The 21,820-nt window shown below is 40.5% G+C and overlaps 1 protein-coding gene across 3 annotated transcripts in view; it reads left to right on the top strand.

The window, feature by feature from the left end:
* Positions 1-264: 264 nt before the first annotated feature.
* ATP8B4 (ATPase phospholipid transporting 8B4 (putative)) overlaps positions 265-21,820 on the top strand; it is a 290,737-nt gene continuing 269,181 nt past the window's right edge. Inside the window, exon 1 of one of the 3 annotated variants that reach the window (XM_047737429.1) lies at positions 265-383. The gene's annotated coding sequence lies outside the window, so the exon portion shown is untranslated. Of the gene's footprint in view, positions 384-806; positions 957-15,329; positions 15,410-21,820 lie in introns of those variants that run through there. The other 2 variants (XM_047737432.1, XM_047737428.1) reach the window with 2 other exon arrangements.

Raw genomic sequence — 21,820 nt, 5'->3', positions numbered from 1 at the left:
CCCTTCTGGCCTGTAAAGTTTCTGCTAGAAAATATTTTAATAGTCCTTTGGGGGCTCCCTTGTATGTAATTGGTTGTTTTTTCTTGCTGCTTTTAAGGCAAGAAGATGTGTGCAAAACCTCCCTCCCAGGAAATATTGACATTCTGGAGTAGCAGAAGGAGAGCATCTAGATAGCGCCTGCAAGAAAAGAGTGAGGGAAAAGAACAATGACAAAAAATGTCTAGCATTGAAAAAAAAGAAGATGGCACCCACTGGCTACAGCAAAGCAGGGGTGAAGCACAGGCCAACCAGCAGGCCCCAGATGGTGCTAAATGAGAGGACTGCCTCTCCGGCTGCTGAAAGCACGTGAGCCTTATTCACAGCCCTGCGCGGAGTAGCGGCAGGTGAGTCCGAGGGCGTGGCTATTTAAGGGCGGCTCTCAGACGATTAGACGCTAGTGTGTTTTCTGGGTCAAGTCCTGCGCCTTTTCAGGGTCAGTGTTTTAGGGGCTTGCCTTTAGGTGCAGGTCTTAAAAGCTGGGGTGCCTGATGTAGAGTACCCAAACCATTCACTCCTCAGGGAGAAGCTCTGGGTTTTGAGTTCCCTCCGGATTGTGCCTCTCGCCAATGAGGGGTGGGGGGAGTGAATGTGTGATGGTGCTCAACCTCTCCTACCTGCTTTGCTGTGGGGTCTTGTCTTTTCTGTCTGAGGTGAAGGGGTCACTCAGTTTGTAGGTGGTTTTTTTTTTTTTTTCTTCCATCAGAGACGTTGTTCCCTACCTGGCTGCCTATCCAGTGTGACTGTGGGGTAAGGTGAGCCCAGGATCCTCCAACACCACTTTCTTGGTTTAGAACATTTCTCTCAGCTCTTTTCCCTCAAAGTTGCCACCCGCCTCACTCTCTGATGGGAATCAAGAGCCATGGCCCAGCATCATGCCAGTAAGATCTTGGAGAGTCTAGAATCTTTATCTCCCCCAGGTTTGTTGCCTTTTGTTTTCCTTCACCTTCATCCTAATCCTTGGTTAACATCCCTTAAAAGGGAAGGGACCAATGAAATCCTTATCTACAGGGACAACAAAGCAGGAAGAAGAAAAGGTCTTGGGAAGGAGGGGGGAACCACAAAGGTTGGGGTAGGTGGAGGCAGCTTAAAAAAAAAACACAACAATGAAGTGGGCCCAGGGAGCAGGTGTGGGCAATAGTATTTCAGGGCTCACAGAGAGTGGGATGGAGATATCTGACCCACAGGTGCTACCATGGTAGAGTTCTAGAACATACCGGTGGCTTTTTGCTCTTTGGAGGACAGTCTAATAATTGAGAGAGCTCAATACTTTTGTAAAGCATTTTCAGTTAGTACTTCCCAAAGCTGCCTGCATGTTAGAATCACCTCAGGAACTTGAGTACAGATTCCCCAGTCTGTCTCCAGGACAGAATCAGAATCTCCAGGAGGGGGCCGCAAATGTCTATATTTTGAAAAGTTCCCCTGTTGATTCTCTGGCAATTTATTCAGGTGGATATTTAGGAACCACTGCTCTAAACATGTTAAAACTTACATGGAAATAATTTCCCCCAGAGAACAGGGTGTTATATTTGAAGTTTAGTAATTAGAATAAATGAAATCACGTTATGGCTGTAACACATGATGACTATTGATCTACTGTAGTAAATAACATTTACTGAATAATGACATTTATAGCACCTTGAAATTGTCCCATGTACTTTCTTATCTAATATCCTCATAACTACTCCACAAAAGAGTCAAGCAAGGAATATATAATGATCTCCTAGTGTTGAGTGGGAACAGTGCTGGGTAGACAGGAAAATGATTATGGCTCCCACATTACACATTAGGAAATGAATTGTAAGTGACTTATCCAGTGTCCCAAGGCCAATGGTTAGAAGAGTCAGGAGTCAGAACCTGGAGTGACCCAGCTTGGCTCATCGCACAGTGGGCTTGGAAGCTTGTGTGTTTACCTTGCTCTGGTGTTGTCACGGTCATCCTGGGTGATGCCCTGGAGATCAGTTAGGTCTCAGTGTATTCATCTTTGTTACCTGTTTGTTCTCTTTCTGTTATATTTAAACTCTCAGTTACACCAGAAAAAAAACCCCAAACTAATTTTTCCAACCAGCTACTAACGCTTCTCATTTTCCTTCGAGGCTTTTAGATCAAATGATCTGTAACAGCTGACTGCAGCCTCAACTTTATCTTGGTCTTTATATTCTTTCTTTCCTCTCCTCTTCGCCCCAATAACTCTAAGTGAGGTCCTACAAATTCCCTGCACATTAATCAGAATCTTTCTCTCTTTATGCTCTTCTTTCCTCACAGCTGCATTCTGCCTGCCCTCGATAGTTCCCATCTTTCTTCACCCTCTCCTGTTCCTTCCTATTCTTTCAGTGTCTGCATTCATCCTGCCCACAAGGACTTTGTGTGTGTGTGTGTGTGTGTGTGTGTGTGTGTGTACGCGCGCCCGCGCGCGCTGCTTCTACTCTCCTTGTTCAATCCCGCTCTACACACAGTTTCCAATGAAGAATTCCCTTCTCTTGGTCACTGCCCAATTCAAAAGGCTGCAGAAGCTCTTTATAGCCTGTGCTAGTAGGTCTAAATTGTAACTTAAAAAACAGTGTTAGAATAGCTTTATTGAGGTATTGTCAATACCCTCGAATGGTAGTCCTTTTATTCACCCAACTCGGGGCTTGCAGTCATCGTAAGCAACCTTCCCACTCCTGCCAGATGGATAGAGTGGACATTTTCTTCTGTGACTCCCACCTTATGAAGAAGTTCCTTCTTCTTGGTGAGTGATGTCACCCAGCAGCAAACTCTTCTGAAAGCAGTGTGGAGTTGAGTTGAGGCGTAGCCTTTAGTCTCAGATGGACACTGGTTTAGATCTTTCTTCCACACTTGACAAGCTATGTTACATGGGGGAGAGCTACTAACCTCCCTTTTCTCATCTTTAAAAGAAGGATGTCACCTGTTCTGCAAGTTTATGGTGATGATCTGAGCTAACTTATGTAACTGGTACAATGACTAGCCTGCAGTGGACACAGATTAGGGCTAGCTGCTGCTAGTATTAGGCCATTCCCGCTACTCTAAGAACAACTAGCAGTCATTCCTCTCTCCTGAGTCCCTCCCTGGACAAAGTAGTAATTGGTAATTTCTTTTCTCAATTTGCATTGTTTTAACATGCATATAACTTTGTGAAGTTTAAAAATATTTCAGCACATATTTGTGAATAAATCATGTTCTCAAATAGGCTGTGCTTTAAATGCTCTTATTGGCCTTTTATTGGAGTTCAGGACGGTTCAGTCTATAGTGGGTGACTTAACATAACTTTGTTTGCTTTGATAACTCATCATAATATTTTTCTCTACACTGTCTCAGGTCTTGAATTTGGGGGTACTTTGAGGGTCTGTTAGCTCTTTTTAGTTCCCCACACTCAGAACTGGAGCTCTGTTGGTATGAAAAGAGGCCAGACCAGGAGGGGCCAGACAAAGGGGAACCAGGACCTCATAGGTAGATGCAACCTGTGAAGGGATGGGGCCCTCATCTGGGGGAAGATTCAGCTGCAGGGAGTGGGGAGAGTGGAACTATTAGGGAGGAATTCAGCATGATTCTGAAGCCTGAGGACATTCAGGGACTGCACTTTTGTCCCTTGAGGAGGGGCAATTCCCTGGTGAGAACAAGGTGGAGCCTTGCCCCCGCTCCTGGTTTTTAGTGGGTATGTTTCAGGTGGAGGCTTGCATGAGAGGCTGAGTGTGGGAGAGAAAGTTACCTGGCTTCTCAGGTACCTAGAGGTCAGGCAGTGAGACTGAAAGCTCCAACCTTCTAATCTCATGGTTGACTCCACTGGCAACTAGTCCCATCCTTAAATGCTTTCCAAAAGTTGCCTCATTAACATTAAAGATGACACCTTCATTTCTCTCTCCATTTTGGAAATTCCAAGGATTTCAGAAGCTCTATGTTAGATATAGGGATGAAGTCAGATTTTTTTTTTTTATTACAAATCACAATCTCATGGGTACAAAATTCATCCAGCACCAACAATATGCTAGGCATTGTGCTAGGCACTGGGGATAAAATCCTGAATGAGCTAGATGCAATCTCTGTTCTCAGGAAGTGTAGAGTTTTAAGGAGAAGACACATCATTAAACAGAAAACTACAAGTAATTAAAGAGTTACAAGTGTACAGTATGCTGCAGAAATGTAAGAGCCTTTAGGCTTAGTTTCAGTAAGACAAAGAAGTGCAGGATCAGAAAAGGACTAGATTAGTCCTTGGATCTTATAGATGGGGGCCACATTGAAGAGCCTAAGGGTGGAGGAGGCTGGTAAAGCAGCCCTGGACAGTGGAAACTTGATTTTATGTTTCTAGGTACTCTCTCTCAGAACCCCTGTGTGTAATCTCTTCCTTCTGTTGTATTATCTTCTCTTTATGATGTTACCTAGTGTGCTTGTCTAGGTTTAATTTCTATGTATTAAACAGAAAACATCCTGCTGTGCAGATAAACTCCCAGAGTCCATATAAAATGTGATTTCTGACAAAAAAGCTTTAATCAGAACATAGTTAATGAAGTTATTTCCCCCAATATGTGGAGTCTATGATAATCAGTGGATTTTCTCAAGTATGAATTTGAGGTTTTGTAAGATGTTTGACAAAACTACCTAGTACTGGAACTATTAGATTCAGTCTGATATACTGAAGTCACTCCAAGTCATCCGTTAGAATGGACACATTTAATTACCTTATTTAGTCACACAATTTCCCCCATAGCAGCAATTAAGTCCTGTTTATCTGTACTTTGACTTTTTTTTTTTAAGATTTTATTTATTTGAGAGAGAGTGAGAAAGAGAGAACATGAACATGAGAGCACAGGTGGTGAGGAGGGGCAAAAATGGAGGGAGAGGAGGAGGGAGAAGAAGACTCACCACTGAGCAGGGAACCCATGCAGGGCTCGATTCCAGGACTCCAGGATTATGACCTGAACTGAAGGCAGACATTTAACCGACTGAGCCACTGAGGCACCCTGTATTTGCTTTAAAAAAAAAAAAAAGATTTATAATGCAGACAGGCTTCTTGGTAGTTGGAGGTGATGGTGGCAGTATGGGTGGGTATAAAAGCAGCAGAAGAGAAAAGGATCAATAAAAGGTGATTAGAAAGGGATGTTTTTTATTAAAATCATTTATAATTTCTGGCTTGAAGGGATATTTGCAGTTAGTGAAATTTCGTTGACTTTACAAGATACACTTCGATTTGATGGTTCATTCTTGGCATTGTGCCTTCAATTTCAGTATCTGACACCTTTTTAGGTCCAAGTGTAACTAACTGATGACCGAGTATATTTCATTCAGTTTTATATGTATCTATGTTTGGACAAGTGATGCTCTGTCTCTTGCTAATCATGTACACATATGTTTGTTGCATCTCTGATCATTTCTAAGTGTACATTCCCAACAATGGAAGAATTGAATCTCAAGGTATGCACATGTATGAAGCATTTGAGAAACTGATGGACTGAGATCCAGAAAGGCTGTGTCAGTCCACCTTCTCACTACTACCGTACGAGAGAGACTGTCCCAGTGTGGCTTACAGATTGTGGAAGGATGTGTATGTGATAGATTTTCTCAGCCAGCTGCTAGAACGATGCTGAGGTGATCATTACAGTTGGCAGGCTGTGCTCACAGCTTTTACCAAAATATTAATTGAGTTAATTGTTAATTATGTTAATATGTTAATATGTTAATTGAGTTGATCAGTGGGACTCTGGTGAATGAGAAGCTGAGCAGAAAATCTTGAAATCTTATCACCAGGTGTGGTACAGTGGAAAGATCATTAAAGTGGCAGTTAGGAAGCCTGGAATTGATAAATGTTGGATTCTGTCCACTCCCCTCTTTGACTATCATTTGTGTCTAAGATGGTACTCCTCCCATGTCTAACCCTGTATATGGCTATACGGGTCTGTGTGTGACTTCATAAGAGAAGCAAGGTGAGTATTGTTAATGAGGGAGAGACAACAGATGCCTCACAGTGAGGAGTGACACAGGTGAGACTTTTCCTGTGCCCCAGTTGTTAGGCATATCCTGGCAATATGCATTGTTGGCCTCAAAGACAGTGATTCAGCTCTTATCCCAAGGGTACATTCAGTTTGAGAAGCTTCCAGTAACTGCAGGGAAATGTGGCTGTTAATCAAGGTGTTTAAATGTCACTTGGTGATTGATTACTCGAGAGTCGTGATGACGCACTATGATGGCCAGCATTTAAAGGACACAGTGGCTCTCCTCAGCCAGCACTGTACTGAAAGATAGATGCATAACATGTGATCCCTTGGGTTGAGTCCTCAGAGAATTCTGGATAACACAGGGAATCTAGGCGCCTCCCAAAATGTTGCTTTTTAAAGAAAAGTTGACTCATTGATTGGTAAGAGTCAGGGATTTGGGGCATTGTATTTGTGTAGCCCATTGGCTGGCGTGTGATAGGTCCTTATTCAATGAATGGAATATCATGAGAGAATGAATGGGAAAGTATTCAAGGAAGATTGACATTGTCTCAGTGCTAACACATTGCTTGATTCTGTGGCTGTAATAACTATGAGAAGCCTCTTGCACAATGCCTGATGTAGAGGGAAATGTCAGTTTTTTAAGTGCTCCAGTAAACTATGAACAAAAGCTATGGGGGAAACAATTTAGAACCCCAACAAGAAAATTTTTATTGATTGTTCAGAGGTTAATCCCTCAGCTGAAAAGAAGTACTTTTATTTCTCCTGTCTAATGTTTCAATTATAATAATAAGATAATATTTAATGAGTATTTTCCATGTACTAGGCACATATTATTTTATTTCATCCTCCCAGCTTGATGAAGTAGGTTCTGTTATTATAACCTCCATTTTACAGATATGACAACTGAGACGTATAGGGAAATTATCCAGTGGTTTTCAACTATAAGGTGGCAGAGCCAGGCTTCACCTATAGGCAAGCTGGACTTCAGAGTCCCTACACTGATACTCACATGAGGTAGCCTCTTTAGACACACAGGCCTTTATATTCTCAGTACCATGTCACAAGGATAATTCCCCCAAATGAGACATCTGGCCACTTTCAAAAAAGGAGGGGAGGAAGTGAACTCGTTCCTACTTACCAATTAAACACTACTCATTTAGCAAAGGAAACAATTAGGATAAAATATCTTAATCATGGAAAAGTCAAACAGTTCTTCCAAACCAACATGTAAGCCACATTTGCTCCAGCCTGGTTTTACCCCTGTATGGGTGGTAGACTGGTAGGCCTTTTTCATTTTTCTCCTGAACATTTTGAGATTTTATAGACATACAGAATGCATGTTTGAAGTGCTTTTAATTTGAAGTTTCTGCATAGCATTTCTCCCTTTATTCCTTGCCATAATAAACATGCCCAGATAGCAAGTTCACAGAAGGTTGTGAGCTTTGAAGTCTTTGAAAATTATATGACAATGTTGTATACGTAATTGTGGGTGAGAGCAAGCCAACATCTCCTTGAGTGCCAGACACACAGCCCCTATAAATCCTCGGCTAAGAGCAGAGAGTGGTGGTCCTGTTTACTTAAACTCCAGGATGGAATGGGCATGGTTAGCATCACAGTAATTGACACAATCAGGAGATCCAAACAGATTTGCTGCTACTTGTTGTGCGCATTTAAATGCCATGCTTGTATCAATAATTGAGAAGAAGAAAGTCTCCATGCTCAAAGTTGGATTAAAAAAAAAAAACACCCAGCTTCACCTTTGTTGAAATGTACATGAGAGAATTGTTAAATGTCTGGGGACTTTACAGTTTATTCATGGGGAGATAAGTGAGAATTTGCACTTTTTTGGAGGCCCTTTGAAGTTACATCTGTGTTCCCCTAATTGGACCAAATGTTTCCTAGTCAGATATAAGAGGAGCCTAGGACATTTTTCTTTATAATGCTCTGCTCCAATGGCATCAGTATTTAGTTACAGTTTTATGTATGTCAGGTTTCAAATATGATGACCTATGAAAATGTCTAGGAGGTAGACCCCAATTCATTACTTAGCAGAAGTATCTACTTACGGTGTGGCTAGATTAAATCATATGTGGAATTCTTGCATTTGGATATTCAGTCGGTTTGCTCCCCACACTTGTAAAATTTAACAGTTGTGACCAGTTTGTTTTAAATTTGAAAGAATGTCTAGGAGCTTAGATAAGTGTGCACTGCAAAGGTTACCCAAAGCGATCTTGATGGACAGATGTGACATGTCAAATGTTCTGGGCATTCAAATGATTCCCACAAACCACAGTGGAAATGATTCATGGAAACAGGGTTAAAATTAAATGTTTTCTGAAGTGTGACACCATCAAGTGATGGTGGAGTGATTAAAGATTATTAGCAGTAGGAAAAGACTCTTCAGAATATTGATAGAAGGAAAAATCCAAATGAACTTTAGAGTGCCTCCTTGATTGACTTACAAGTTGAGAATTTGTCACACTAAATATTGAATGCAGATGAAACTAAGATAGTTTGGAAATGGATGTCACAACTATGCCTCAAAAAGAGAAAATATAGCTTTCCAATTTTAACCAGCTAAGAGTTGAAGGATGGGAACATAAAACCTTTAAAACTTTCTTTAAGGTTAGATTTTAAGGTTCTGAGTTAAGACTTAGTCATTGTAGACCTCCTACTTGGACATTCAGTAGGTTCTGGTTAATGATGTGTAGGTTTTGTTTTACTGCTATAAGAGTAGAAAATAACTTTACCGTCACACCTCATGAGTCACAGAATGACTATTGAACTTGAGATATTCTCTCCTCTTCCTTGGTGGTGTACTAGCTGAGACTGGTGCAAGGAGCTCACATAGATGACCCAGAATTTGCTTCCTCTCCCCCGCCCCCAATTTTTTCAATGTCTCCAACATTCCTCCGGCCATCTGAGCTCAGAACTTGGCATCATCTTTGACTTTTGCCCTCTCCTTTCCCTCCTGTTGCCAAATGTTATTGCGTCTATCTTGGGAATATTCTTGAATCTATACTTTTTTCTCCATTCCCATTGATGTTGACTTAATTTATGTTATTGTTATCAGTTGCCAAGATAATTGTCAGAGGCTATAATTTACCTCTAACATGTTTTTCTCTATTTTCCATTATCTCCTTTTTTATGCTCCCATTTGCAAGATAGACTGATGCATAGCATTAGATGATCCTTGAAGATACTCTTCTGTTTTTGATTCTCTGACGGTGCTACTGCAATTCTCACTCCCTGAATGGCTTTCACTCCTCGTTGTATACATAAGTCATACCAGCTCTTCACAGCCCAGTGCAAATGCTTTCTGTTCTCCAAAGTTAACCTGATCATGAGCCCTTTTTCTTCTTGCTCTTTTTTCTTTCCCATTACAATTACCATTTTACCTTTATAGGGGCACTTTTTATTGCATAATTTGTCATGCTTTATTTCTTCTATTACACTCCAACTTTTTAACATAAGAATCTATGTATAATTAATCTTTGTCTTTGACACAAGTTTAGGATGGTTGATTCTGTGCTTTTTATTATGCAAATCATGCAACTCTGGAAAGAGCCTATGTTAAATAGTGTCAAAAAATCATCTATTTTCATGTCAGTTTCCTGGATGCCAAACCATAGGCCAATTGTTGAATCGCTATTATAGTGTGATTATTACTAACCTTATTATAATTAATGATAATTATACATGTAAGTGTTGTTAGTATTAGTCCTAATATTACTAAGACTTTGAAGAAAAGACTATTGAAATACACCAATGCTTTTAGATATTGATCTTAAAAATTAAATTATAAGGTGTTGGAATGCTATTCTCTTTCTTTACCTAATTGTAATGAGCTAGAATTTATATTTCTAGCATATCAGTGGGGAATTAGACACATCTAGGCTCTGGGGGTGAATAAATTCATACCAGCTCCTATATAGAATGAAAGGAAGCGCCATCATACAGAAGCAGAAAAAGTAGATAGGTTAGGTACATAGATTCTAGAATGAGACTGCCAGGTTCAAATTCCAGTTCTGACACCTTCTAGCTCTGCAGCTTTATGAAATTTCCTTAACGTTTGTTTTCTGATTCCTTATTTGCAAAAAGGCTTACATCACAGGATTGTTGTAAGAAATAACTGAGTTTCTCTATGTAAAGCCCTTAGAACATAGTAAGTTGTGTCTAGCTATTAGGAGTTCCTGCCCATCATTATTTTTATGGAATGTTGGACATTATTAGTCTGAAATTGTTTCAGATGAAGAAGCTGAGACCCAAAGAGGTTGAGTGACTTGTAAAATCCCAATGTTCCTCAGAGCCTAGCTAATCTCATCACAGGGGTGTGTTTTCTTATATCCTGTGCTAGGCCCTGGGTGGGACACTGAGTTACCATCCTCAGGTACTGAAAGCCCAGACAAGTGGACAGGTGGAGATTACAGCAGGTAATGTGCCACGATGCAGAAGTGCAGCATCTTACAGGAGCTCAGAGCAGTTCCAGATTTCTTTTCTTTTCTTTTCTTTTTTTAAAGATTTTATTTATTTATTTGACAGAGATCACAAGTAGGCAGAGAGGCAGAGAGAGGGGGAAGCAGGCTCCCCGCTGAGCAGAGAGCCTGATGCGGGACTTGATCCCAGGACCCTGAGATCATGACCTGAGCCGAAGGCAAAGTCTTAACCCACTGAGCCACCCAGGCACCTCCAGTTCCAGATTTCTTAGTCTCCAAACGGGGTTCCCAGGGGAAATGATATGCAGGTAAAACCTTAAAGATGTTGCCTTAGTGTGTTTGAGCTGCTGTTACAAATTACCATACACTGAGTGACTTAACAACAGCACAAGTTTATCTCTGAACAGTTCTGGAGGCTGGAAGTCTGAGATTGGGCACCAGCATGGTTGAGTTCTGGTGAAGGCCCTCTTCCAGACTACTGTCATCTCATTAACACCTTATGTGGTAGAAAGTTGAGGGGAAGAAAGCTCAAAAGTGTGTCTAAGGTCACTAATCCTGTCAGTAAGGGCCTTATCCTCCTGATCTCATTTAATCCTAATTATCTCCAGAGGCCTTACCTCTTGATACCATCACCTGGAGGTGTGTGTGTGTGGGGGGGTGGGAGGGTGAGGAGAAGGTAGGGGTGTCAGCATATGAATTTTAGAAGGATAGATAGCAGATGTAGAAAATTTAGCTATGTAAACAGAGGTGGAGAAGGGCAAGTGGACAGTGTGTACAAATGCCCCAACATGCATGTTAATGTGTATAGAGAAGCAAAATATGTCCAGTCTGGCCAAAGAGTGGAGACCTCTTTCTTTGCAGTAAATTAAAATCTTCCTAGACTCTATCCTGTAATTTCAATACTGGCTGCCTATTAAAACTTCCTATTATATTTGTCCTGGGTGTGCCCCCTAAATTCATGTTTACCCAGAATCTTAGAATGTAGCCTTATACATAAATAGTATCTTTCCAGATGTGATTAATTAAGTTAAACACTGGAGGTTTGCCTGGGTGGCTCAGTGGGTTAAGCCTCTGCCTTCAGCTCAGGTCATGATCCCAGGGTCCTGGGATCGAGCCCCGCATCAGGCTCTCTGTTCAGCAGGGAGACACTGGATTAAAGTGGGCACTAAATTCAGTCTCTGGTATCTTTATAAGAAAGCCATGTGAAGACACAAAGATACAGAGGAGACACACAAAAAACACCATCTGACATGGAGAGTGTGGAGGGATGCGTCTACAAACCAAGGAATATCAAGGATTGTCAGCAGCTACCAGACACTAGAAGAAAGGCATAAAACAGATTGGGTTCTTCTGGAGTTACTCATGGACAATCTTGGCAACACCTTGATTTCAGACTTCTATCATCCTGAACTGTGAGGGGAAAAAATTCAGTTTTAAGCCACCTAGTTTGTATTCATTTTTTTGTTACAGACTTAGCAAACCAATATAGCATTCTTGGTGAGTTTAACTCTTTTAGGTGACAAGAAGAAGGCTTGCATAGATATACCTTCTTATATCTTCTTATATCTTATATGATACATCATTTCAGTGATGGAAATGAATGTAACAGGTTCACAGTTTACTTACTTTATTGCTCATAGGCCTTAAAAATTTGGCTGTTTAACTTTTTATAAAGAATTTGTTTTTTTCTCATTAGCTCACACAGCCTCATGGTTATGTAGGGAAGAATAACCTCTGACAAACCCTGAGCTAGGGGCACCTGTGTGGCTAAGTCAGTTAAGCATCTGGCTCTTGATTTTGGGTCAGGTCATGATCTTGGGGTTGTGAGATCGAGTCCATGTCAGGCAAGACATTCAGTGTGGAATGTGCTTGAGAGTCTTTCTCTCTCTGCCCCTCCCCGTGCTCTCTCTCACATGTGCATTGCTCTCTCTAAAAATAATAAAAAAAATTTAAAAATCCCCCCAAAGAAACCTTGAACTAGCTAACTTATGTATCACAGTCTTTTTAAGTTCAAATAAGCTCCTTTTGGTTATTCAGTCTTTAGGGCCTTTGGGTATCCTTCTCCTCTCTCTGTTCCTCTCCAAGATGGGAGGCATCTGGGTAAATGGAGGACTCATTTGGCTCTGTGATAGGTAGGAGCCTTGTGTCCATGCTAGGTCTTCTGGTTTCCCTTTGCTTAAGGAGATCTCTTCATCTTGACCTGGGCCTTGCTTTTTGTCAATCACAAGGAGGCAGGAACACAGCCTCAAGTGTCTGGAGTCACCCTCTTCCTCCGTTGCTTACCATTGCTTCCAGCCTTCCTGAATTTGATGCTCTGGTGGACAAGGACACCCTTTAGAGCTGGAGGAAACAGGCCACCATCCTGGGTGCCTCCACATTTTTCTGGATGCTTCTATTGTCAGCACCCTCTGAAGCTTAGGATCCAAGGTAGGAAAAACCAGGATTCTGGTGTCTGTATCCATTGTTTCCTTTGTCTCTCTGTCTCTGGCATGACTTAACCCTATGTCTCGCCTCCTTTTCTGGGAAGATATGTATGTCCCTTCCCCTTGATAGACTGGATACAAGATGAAACACTAGCTTACCAGTAAGGGAAAATCTGAAACCTCTTCCTTACCCAAGGATGCATAAGAATGTGAGAATGCGCCAGACATAGCTTCATCATCCACTCAGGCACCGTAGGTCCCAGCACTTGAGATTGGACCATGTTCCACCTAAAGGTGGCTCCGCATTGGTGAGGATGTGTCCAGAACTGGAGTGATGCACACTTTGTAATTATTCATTTGGAATTAACATTTACTCAGAGAAAGCCTTTAATAGGATCTGTTACTCTTCATTAGATATGAAGTACCTCTAGAGGGCCGGGTAATTCTGGAGCCACCTGAGACAGTTTTGCCTCCCTCCTGCCATCTTGTGCTTTCACCTCCTGTATCACATCCCAGTGCAGTCTTCCAGCTTCATAGTAGAGTGGATTTTCTTACAATCTACTGTACAGCACAGTTGTAGCACCTTAGGAAAGAATGCATGCTTTCCTCAGAGGTGGAGTGTCCAAGGCAGCACTTGACGCATTCAGAACTCAATTCCTGTCTAACCCTTGCCTGGCTTTTGATCTGCTATGACCTCGCAAGTACCTTTACTGATGTACTGAAGTGATGATGAACTCCCTTTTGGCCTCCACATTCACAAATGCTGTAGGATGTGGGTTTTTGACTCACCCCTGCCATTTGGAATGGAAACTCAGGTGGTAGTGGAGGGCTGCCATTCTCTTAGGCGGGATAGAGTAGTAGCTGAGAGGAGAAGATAAAAACTATCAGTAATATTTATTCTCACGGACTATTAGCTTGTGGAACTAACCAGATCCTGCTTTTTCATCTTCTATTCATCTCTTAGGATTCAGCTTCAAATCCTGAGGTTTTCCTGTGATACCTCCACAACCACATAGAAATAAGTATGCCTTCTCTAATAGTTCCAACGCGTATTTGGTCAGGGATACCTCTGTTAGAGTTTTTACCATACTGTATCACAGTGACTTACTGACAACTCATTTCCCTTCCACTAGAAAAGTTCTTGCTAGGGCAGGGATCAGGTCCTTATCTTGATCCCAGCACCTTGGAGAGGAATTAGTGCAGAACTGGGGCTTGGAAAATGGTGATGAAAGTATGAAATATTCTAGAGATAGTCCTGATTAGGCGCCCGAACTCCTTTGGTCTTGGACCCTTCCCTTTCCAAAAGACATGTAAGGGGCAGGGAGTTTTCATACCTATTGATGCACAGGATGGTCTACAGGGTGAAGAGATAAAGGTAAGAGATTCTTTAAAACCTTGTGGCCCTGGCCCTTCCTTCTGTTGGGATGACAGTCTGTTGAGAAAGTGGGGCTGGAGTGAATGTTAGAAGATTCTGAGTATTTGGCTCCTCCTCTGTCTTGAAGGGTCTGAGACAGCAAGAACCATTGGAGCCCTGACACTGATGCAGATCTACTCCTTTTTGGTAGACACCTACTATTGTCATAAGGACTTCTTATGATGCCAATCTATGAAAAAATGGAGCCTAAAATATTTCCTGGGCACTTGTTATATGCAAAGAAGACACTGCTTTCTTGATAGCGAGCAACATCATTTAGGGAAGGGTTTCTCTCACTGGTGCCATTGTCAGTGCCAGGATTCATTTTTGGGTATGGAGCATTCATCATTTGGAAATGAACTGTTAGAATGACTTTTATAACTAGGGATACCAATTGTCTGGCTTGGAGTTAGGCTGTTTGGTTTAGAGCTGGGTCATCTAATTCTGGAACACATGGTTCAGAAGGAATTTAAAAGGGCAAGTTAAATGCAAATCACCTGGCTTGGGTGCAGTGGCTTGGATAACAAAAAACTTTCTGGATCCCACTGTTGTGCTTTGTGTTTGAATGTTGGGATTCTAAGGGGTATGCAGGAGAGCCCTTATGGGATAATCCAAATTATTAGGGGGAGCGGGTACCCAGAGGTGACTTTTAGGACTCAGGAATTTAGCTATTTTTTTTAATTTTTGAAATTATACCTGCTTAATTTAAGTAGAGATATGTTTATATTATTTTTAATTTACTTTTAATTCCTGAAATGTAAACAGTGAGCAGGAAACTCTTCTGTTCCTAAATCTACATCCTTATCCAGGACTTAACTTCTAAAGAAATGTCTTCTTGCATTTTCTGATTTTCTTTTTGTTCTTTTTGTGAGTTGGTTGAGTAATAACTAACTCAACTGTTAGTCTTTTCATTAAGGATGGAAAGTCCCACATAGGAAATGGTACCACCAACGATGGGTCAATCGTTTATGTTGGCCAATGTAAGGAAACCTACTTTCTTACACAAAAGGCTAACCAAGAGGAAGTCATTGTTGGGGATTGGGGGAGGAGTTGGTTTGCCTTCTCTTGGTGAACTTTAACCAAACACACCACAGAAAGTGCCAGATAGTACATGAAACCAGAAAAGTTTGGAAAATTCTGTTTTGTTTCTAGATATTGAGGACCAGAAAGGTATGTATGATTTCAAGTTTTGGTGAAACTGTTTCTGAATGGAAAGTGAGTAGGTTTCAGGCACTGAAGAGAAGAGGGTGTGGTCGGCAGGAACATTTTTAGTGTACTTCTGTCACTGGCTGAAACTTGTCCTTGTTCTTAAATAATCCTCTGGGGGTGCAGGAAGGAAATACTAAAACTGCAGTTTTTCCTGATTGATTTCATCAATCACTTAAAGCTGTCTGTTTCTTGTGCTGTTTTATGGTGTATAGAAAGAATATTCCTGGGAACTACTGTCTCAGAGAGAAGAGGAGAAGGCAGATGGTTGTATCAGGACGGAAAGAACTGGAGAGGTGGAATAGCTCAGAACTCAGAGGTCTTCCTTCTCTTCTAATGAAAGAAATGTGGTAGCCATTTGAGAAGATTCTGGAGAGAGCAGGAAGGACATTGACCTTTGCTGGGCAATAATTGTATTACAGGCTTTGGGTTATGTATTTTTCTTGTTATATCACTACATGTAACTTACACATACACTTGTTCTTTTATGATTTTAATATTCATTTAGTGAATATTTCATTAAATCTTCATGAATAGCTTGAGAAGTGGGTTTTAATTTTCCCAGTTTTACCACCAGGAAGCTAACAGTTATTTTATTTTTTTATTGAACTGTAGTTGACATTCTAAATGATATTATATTAGTTTTAGATACATAACAGAGATTCAACATTTGTATACACAAAGAAATAATCACTACTGTAACTCTAGTCATCATCTATCACCATACAAAGTTATTACAATGTTATTGACTGTATTCCCTATCCTGTACAGTACATTTTCATGACTTATTTTATTTTTTTGATTTTTTCAAAAATTTACTTACTTGACAGACGGAGATCACAAATAGGCAGAGAAGCAGGTAGAGAGAGAGGAGGAAGCAGGCTACCTGCTGAGCAGAGAGCCTGGTGCAGGGTTCAATCCCAGGACCCTGAGACCAAGACTTGAGCCGAAGGCAGAGGCCTTAACCCACTGAGCCACCCAGGTGCCCCGACTTACTTATTTTATAACTAGAAGTTTGTACCTCTTAATCACCTTCACCTATTTTGTGCATACTCCTCCACCCCCAGCAGCCACCAGTTTGTAGTTTGTATTTATGAGTCTGTTTGTGTTTTGTTTTGCCTCTTCACTTTGTTTTGCCTCTTCATTTTTTTTTTTTTTTTAAGATTCCACATTTCTATCAGTGAAATCATACAGTATGTGTCCTTCTCTGTCTGACTTATTTCACTTATCATAACACCTAGGTCTGTCCATGTTGTTGGAAATGGCAAAATTTTATTCTTTTTTATGGCTGAGTAGTATTATAATATATATAATATATAACCTATATTATATATATACATACACACATATACACACACATCTTTATACATTCATCTATTGATGGATACTTAGGTTGCTCAGGAAGCTAAAGTTTAAAGCAGTTAGGTAATATGTATGACATTGCATGATTTGTACCTCTGCAATTGTCATGCTTTAGTGCATAACATACACTCAAGGGCCCCTCTCAAAGAGATGTTTCTTCAGTAGGTTCAATTGGCCTCTAGTCTGCTCACAACAGGTGGATTGCTCAAGAAAGCATTTACAAAATCAGGGAATACTTTGTTCTGGTTTTCTTTTTTGTTATATGTGTCCAAATCATAATTTTAGGCCAGAGTTACCTCTCTGCTGTTCAGGCTGATACCAAGGCTTGGTTTGATATTTTAGTCAGCTCAACCTTCCTTTCTTGGCATTAAAAGCAAGCAAACAAAAAACTCCTGAAACTCTTGTAATAGCTAAATTTCAGGGAATTGATGAAATCTTAATTAATTCATTTCATTGTGATTAGATTGAATTGACACAAGGGGCTAAATCTGCTTGGTGGTCCCATTCTCAATAACGGAGCCTTTTTTCCACCTTTTATTGTAGAATCCTCTCATCTGCATGTCTGACTCTTTCCAGCACAGAAGTTTCTCATGAGTAGCAATCACATTTTGTTCATCTTTGTGTGAACACAAAGTGGCTAGTAAAGTATTTGCCCTTGTTGAATGAAATCATTGGATCAGGTATCCTGGTTGTTATAGGTGGTTTATCTGTTGACCTAAAATGGTAATTTGTTGGCTCTCTTAGCTGTGTTGGCAGTAGAGCTAGACTTACCTGATTTGAGAAACATGGCACTATTTGTTCTGGTTAGAAAACCTGCATGGCTTCATATTAAGTATAAAAATTTCCATCTCTTCATTTTGATGAAATATGTACAAAGTTGGAAGATAAGGTAAGAGGGTGAGTAAATTGGGAAAAACATTTCTCTCAAGTGCTCAGATATTTAATCAAAATTCCATTAACATAATTCATTGGAGTGTTGTGAGGACAAATTGAGGTGATCATTGAGAAACTCTAGATTTCAAACAGGGACATTTCTAAAAAGTAAGATTTTGAAAGGGAAAATAAGGTTTTTTAAGAAAATGGAACATCTAGTGTTCTGACAGTGTATATGCTACATAATGAAGATTAAAAATTAAGCCTTGGTCAGGTAATATTACCTAGTGGGAATATATACCATTTACCATTTTAGCTATTTTTTTTTTAAATTTTTTTATTTTTTCAGCATAACAGTATTCATTATTTTTGCACCACACCCAGTGCTCCATGCAATCCGTGCCCTCTACAATACCCACCACCTGGTGCCCCCAACCTCCCACCCCCCACCCCTTCAAAATTCTCAGATCGTTTTTCAGAGTCCATAGTCTCTCATGGTTCACCTCCCCTTCCAATTTCCCTCAACTCCCTTCTCCTCTCCATCTCCCCTTGTCCTCCATTCTATCTGTTATGCTCCACAAATAAGTGAAACCATATGATAATTGACTCTCTCTGCACGACTTATTTCACTCAGCATAATCTCTTCCAGTCCCGACCATGTTGCTACAAAACTTGGGTATTCATCCTTTCTTTTTTTTTTTTTTTTTTTTTTACAGCTTTATAAACATATATTTTTATCCCCAGGGGTACAGGTCTGCGAATCGCCAGGTTTACACACTTCACAACACTCACCATAGCACATACCCTCCCCAATATCCATAACCCCACCCCCCTCTCCCAACCCCCTCCCCCCATCAACCCTCAGTTTGTTTTGTGAGATTAAGAATCACTTATGGTTTGTCTCCCTCCCAATCCCATCTTGTTTCATTTACTCTTCTCCTACCCCCTCAACCCCCCATGTTGCATCTCCTCTCCCTCATATCAGGGAGCTCATATGATAGTTGTCTTTCTCCGATTGACTTATTTCGCTAAGCATGATACCCTCTAGTTCCATCCACGTCGTCGCAAATGGCAAGATTTCATTTCTTTTGATGGCTGCATAGTATTCCATTGTGTATATATACCACATCTTCTTTATCCATTCGTCTGTAGATGGACATCTAGGTTCTTTCCATAGTTTGGCTATTGTAGACATTGCTGCTATAAACATTCGGGTGCATGTGCCCCTTCGGATCACTACGTTTGTATCTTTAGGGTAAATACCCAGAAGTGCAATTGCAGGGTCATAGGGTAGTTCTATTTTCAACATTTTGAGGAACCTCCATGCTATTTTCCAGAGTGGTTGCACCAGCTTGCATTCCCACCAACAGTGTAGGAGGGTTCCCCTTTCTCCGCATCCTCGCCAGCATCTGTCATTTCCTGACTTGTTCATTTTAGCCATTCTGACTGGTGTGAGGTGATATCTCATGGTGGTTTTGATTTGTATTTCCCTGAAACCCGAGTGATATGGAGCACTTTTTCATGTGTCTGTTGGCCATCTGGATGTCTTCTTTGCAGAAATGTCTGTTCATGTCCTCTGCCCATTTCTTGATTGGATTATTTGTTCTTTGGGTGTTGAGTTTGCTAAGTTCTTTATAGATTTTGGACACTAGCCCTTTATCTGATATGTCATTTGCAAATATCTTCTCCCATTCTGTCAGTTGTCTTTTGGTTTTGTTAACTGTTTCCTTTGCTGTGCAAAAGCTTTTGATCTTGATAAAATCCCAATAGTTCATTTTTGCCCTTGCATCCTTGCCTTTGGTGATGTTCCTAGGAAGATGTTGCTGCGACTGAGGTCGAAGAGGTTGCTGCCTGTGTTCTCCTCGAGGATTTTGATGGATTCCTTTCTCACACTGAGATCCTTCATCCATTTTGAGTCTATTTTCGTGTGTGGTGTAAGGAAATGATCCAATTTCATTTTTCTGCATGTGGCTGTCCAATTTTCCCAACACCATTTGTTGAAGAGGCTGTCTTTTTTCCATTGGACATTCTTTCCTACTTTGTCGAAGATGAGTTGACCATAGAGTTGAGGGTCCATTTCTGGGCTCTCTATTCTGTTCCATTGATCTATGCGTCTGTTTTTGTGCCAGTACCATGCTGTCTTGATGATGACAGCTTTGTAATAGAGCTTGAAGTCCGGAATTGTGATGCCACCAACTTTGGCTTTCTTTTTCAATATTCCTTTGGCTATTTGAGGTCTTTTCTGGTTCCATATAAATTTTAGGATTATTTGTTCCATTTCTTTGAAAAAAATGGATGGTACTTTGATAGGAATTGCATTAAATGTGTAGATTGCTTTAGGTAGCATAGATATTTTCACAATATTTATTCTTCCAATCCAGGAGCATGGAACATTTTTCCATTTCTTTGTGTCTTCCTCAATTTCTTTCATGAGTACTTTATAGTTTTCTGAGTATAGATTCTTAGTCTCTTTGGTTAGGTTTATTCCTAGGTATCTTATAGTTTTGGGTGCAATTGTAAATGGGATGGACTCCTTAATTTCTCTTTCTTCTGTCTTGTCGTTGGTGTAGAGAAATGCAACTGATTTCTGTGCATTGATTTTATATCCTGACACTTTACTGAATTCCTGTACAAGTTCTAGCAGTTTTGGAGTGGAGTCTTTTGGGTTTTCCACATAGAGTATCATATCATCTGCGAAGAGTGATAGTTTGACTTCTTCTTTGCCGATTTGGATGCCTTTAATTTCCTTTTGTTGTCTGATTGCTGAGGCTAGGACTTCTAGTACTATGTTGAATAGCAGTGGTGATAACGGACATCCCTGCCGTGTTCCTGACCTTAGCAGAAAAGCTTTCAGTTTTTCTCCATTGAGAATGATATTTGCGGTGGGTTTTTCATAGATGGCTTTGATAATATCGAGGTATGTGCCCTCTATCCCTACACTTTGAAGAGTTTTGATCAGGAAGGGATGCTGTACTTTGTCAAATGCTTTTTCAGCTTCTATGGAGAGTATCATATGGTTCTTGTTCTTTCTTTTATTAATGTGTTGTATCACATTGATTTGCGGATGTTGAACCAGCCTTGCAGCCCTGGAATACATCCCACTTGGTCGTGGTGAATAATCCTTTTAATGTACTGTTGAATCCTATTGGCTAGTATTTTGGCGAGAATTTTTGCATCTGTGTTCATCAAGGATATTGGTCTGTAGTTCTCTTTTTTGTTGGGATCCTTGTCTGGTTTTGGGATCAAGGTGATGCTGGCCTCATAAAATGAGTTTGGAAGTTTTCCTTCTATTGCTATTTTTTGGAACAGTTTCAGGAGAATAGGAATTAGTTCTTCTTTAAATGTTTGGTAGAATTCCCCCGGGAAGCCGTCTGGCCCTGGGCTTTTGTTTGTTTGGAGATTTTTGATGACTGTTTCAATCTCCTTACTGGTTATGGGTCTGTTGAGGCTTTCTATTTCTTCCGGGTTCAGTTGTGGTAGTTTATATGTCTCTAGGAATGCATCCATTTCTTCCAGATTGTCAAATTTGTTGGCGTAGAGTTGCTCATAGTATGTTCTTATAATTGTCTGTATTTCTTTGGTGTTCGTTGTGATCTCTCCTCTTTCATTCATGATTTTATTTATTTGGGTCCTCTCTCTTTTCTTTTTGATAAGTCTGGCCAGGGGTTTATCAATCTTATTAATTCTTTCAAAGAACCAGCTCCTAGTTTCGTTGATTTGTTCTATTGTTTTTTTGGTTTCTATTTCATTGATTTCTGCTCTAATCTTTATGATTTCTCTTCTCCTGCTGGGTTTAGGGTTTCTTTCTTGTTCTTTCTCCAGCTCCTTTAGGTGTAGGGTTAGGTTGTGTACCTGAGACCTTTCTTGTTTCTTGAGAAAGGCTTGTACAGCTATATATTTTCCTCTCAGGACTGCCTTTGTTGTGTCCCACAGATTCTGAACTGTTGTGTTTTCATTATCATTTGTTTCCATGAATTTTTTCAATTCTTCTTTAATTTCCTGGTTGACCCATTCATTCTTTAGAAGGATGCTGTTTAGTCTCCATGTATTTGGGTTCTTTCCAAATTTCCTCTTGTTATTGAGTTCTAGCTTTAGAGCATTGTGGTCTGAAAATATGCAGGGAATGATCCCAATCTTTTG

Source organism: Lutra lutra, chromosome 7 (genome assembly GCF_902655055.1).
Source record: "Lutra lutra chromosome 7, mLutLut1.2, whole genome shotgun sequence".
Taxonomy (NCBI): Eukaryota; Metazoa; Chordata; class Mammalia; order Carnivora; family Mustelidae; genus Lutra; species Lutra lutra.
The sequence above is the reverse complement of the archived record's forward strand: the minus strand, read 5'-3'. Positions and strand labels throughout refer to the sequence as shown.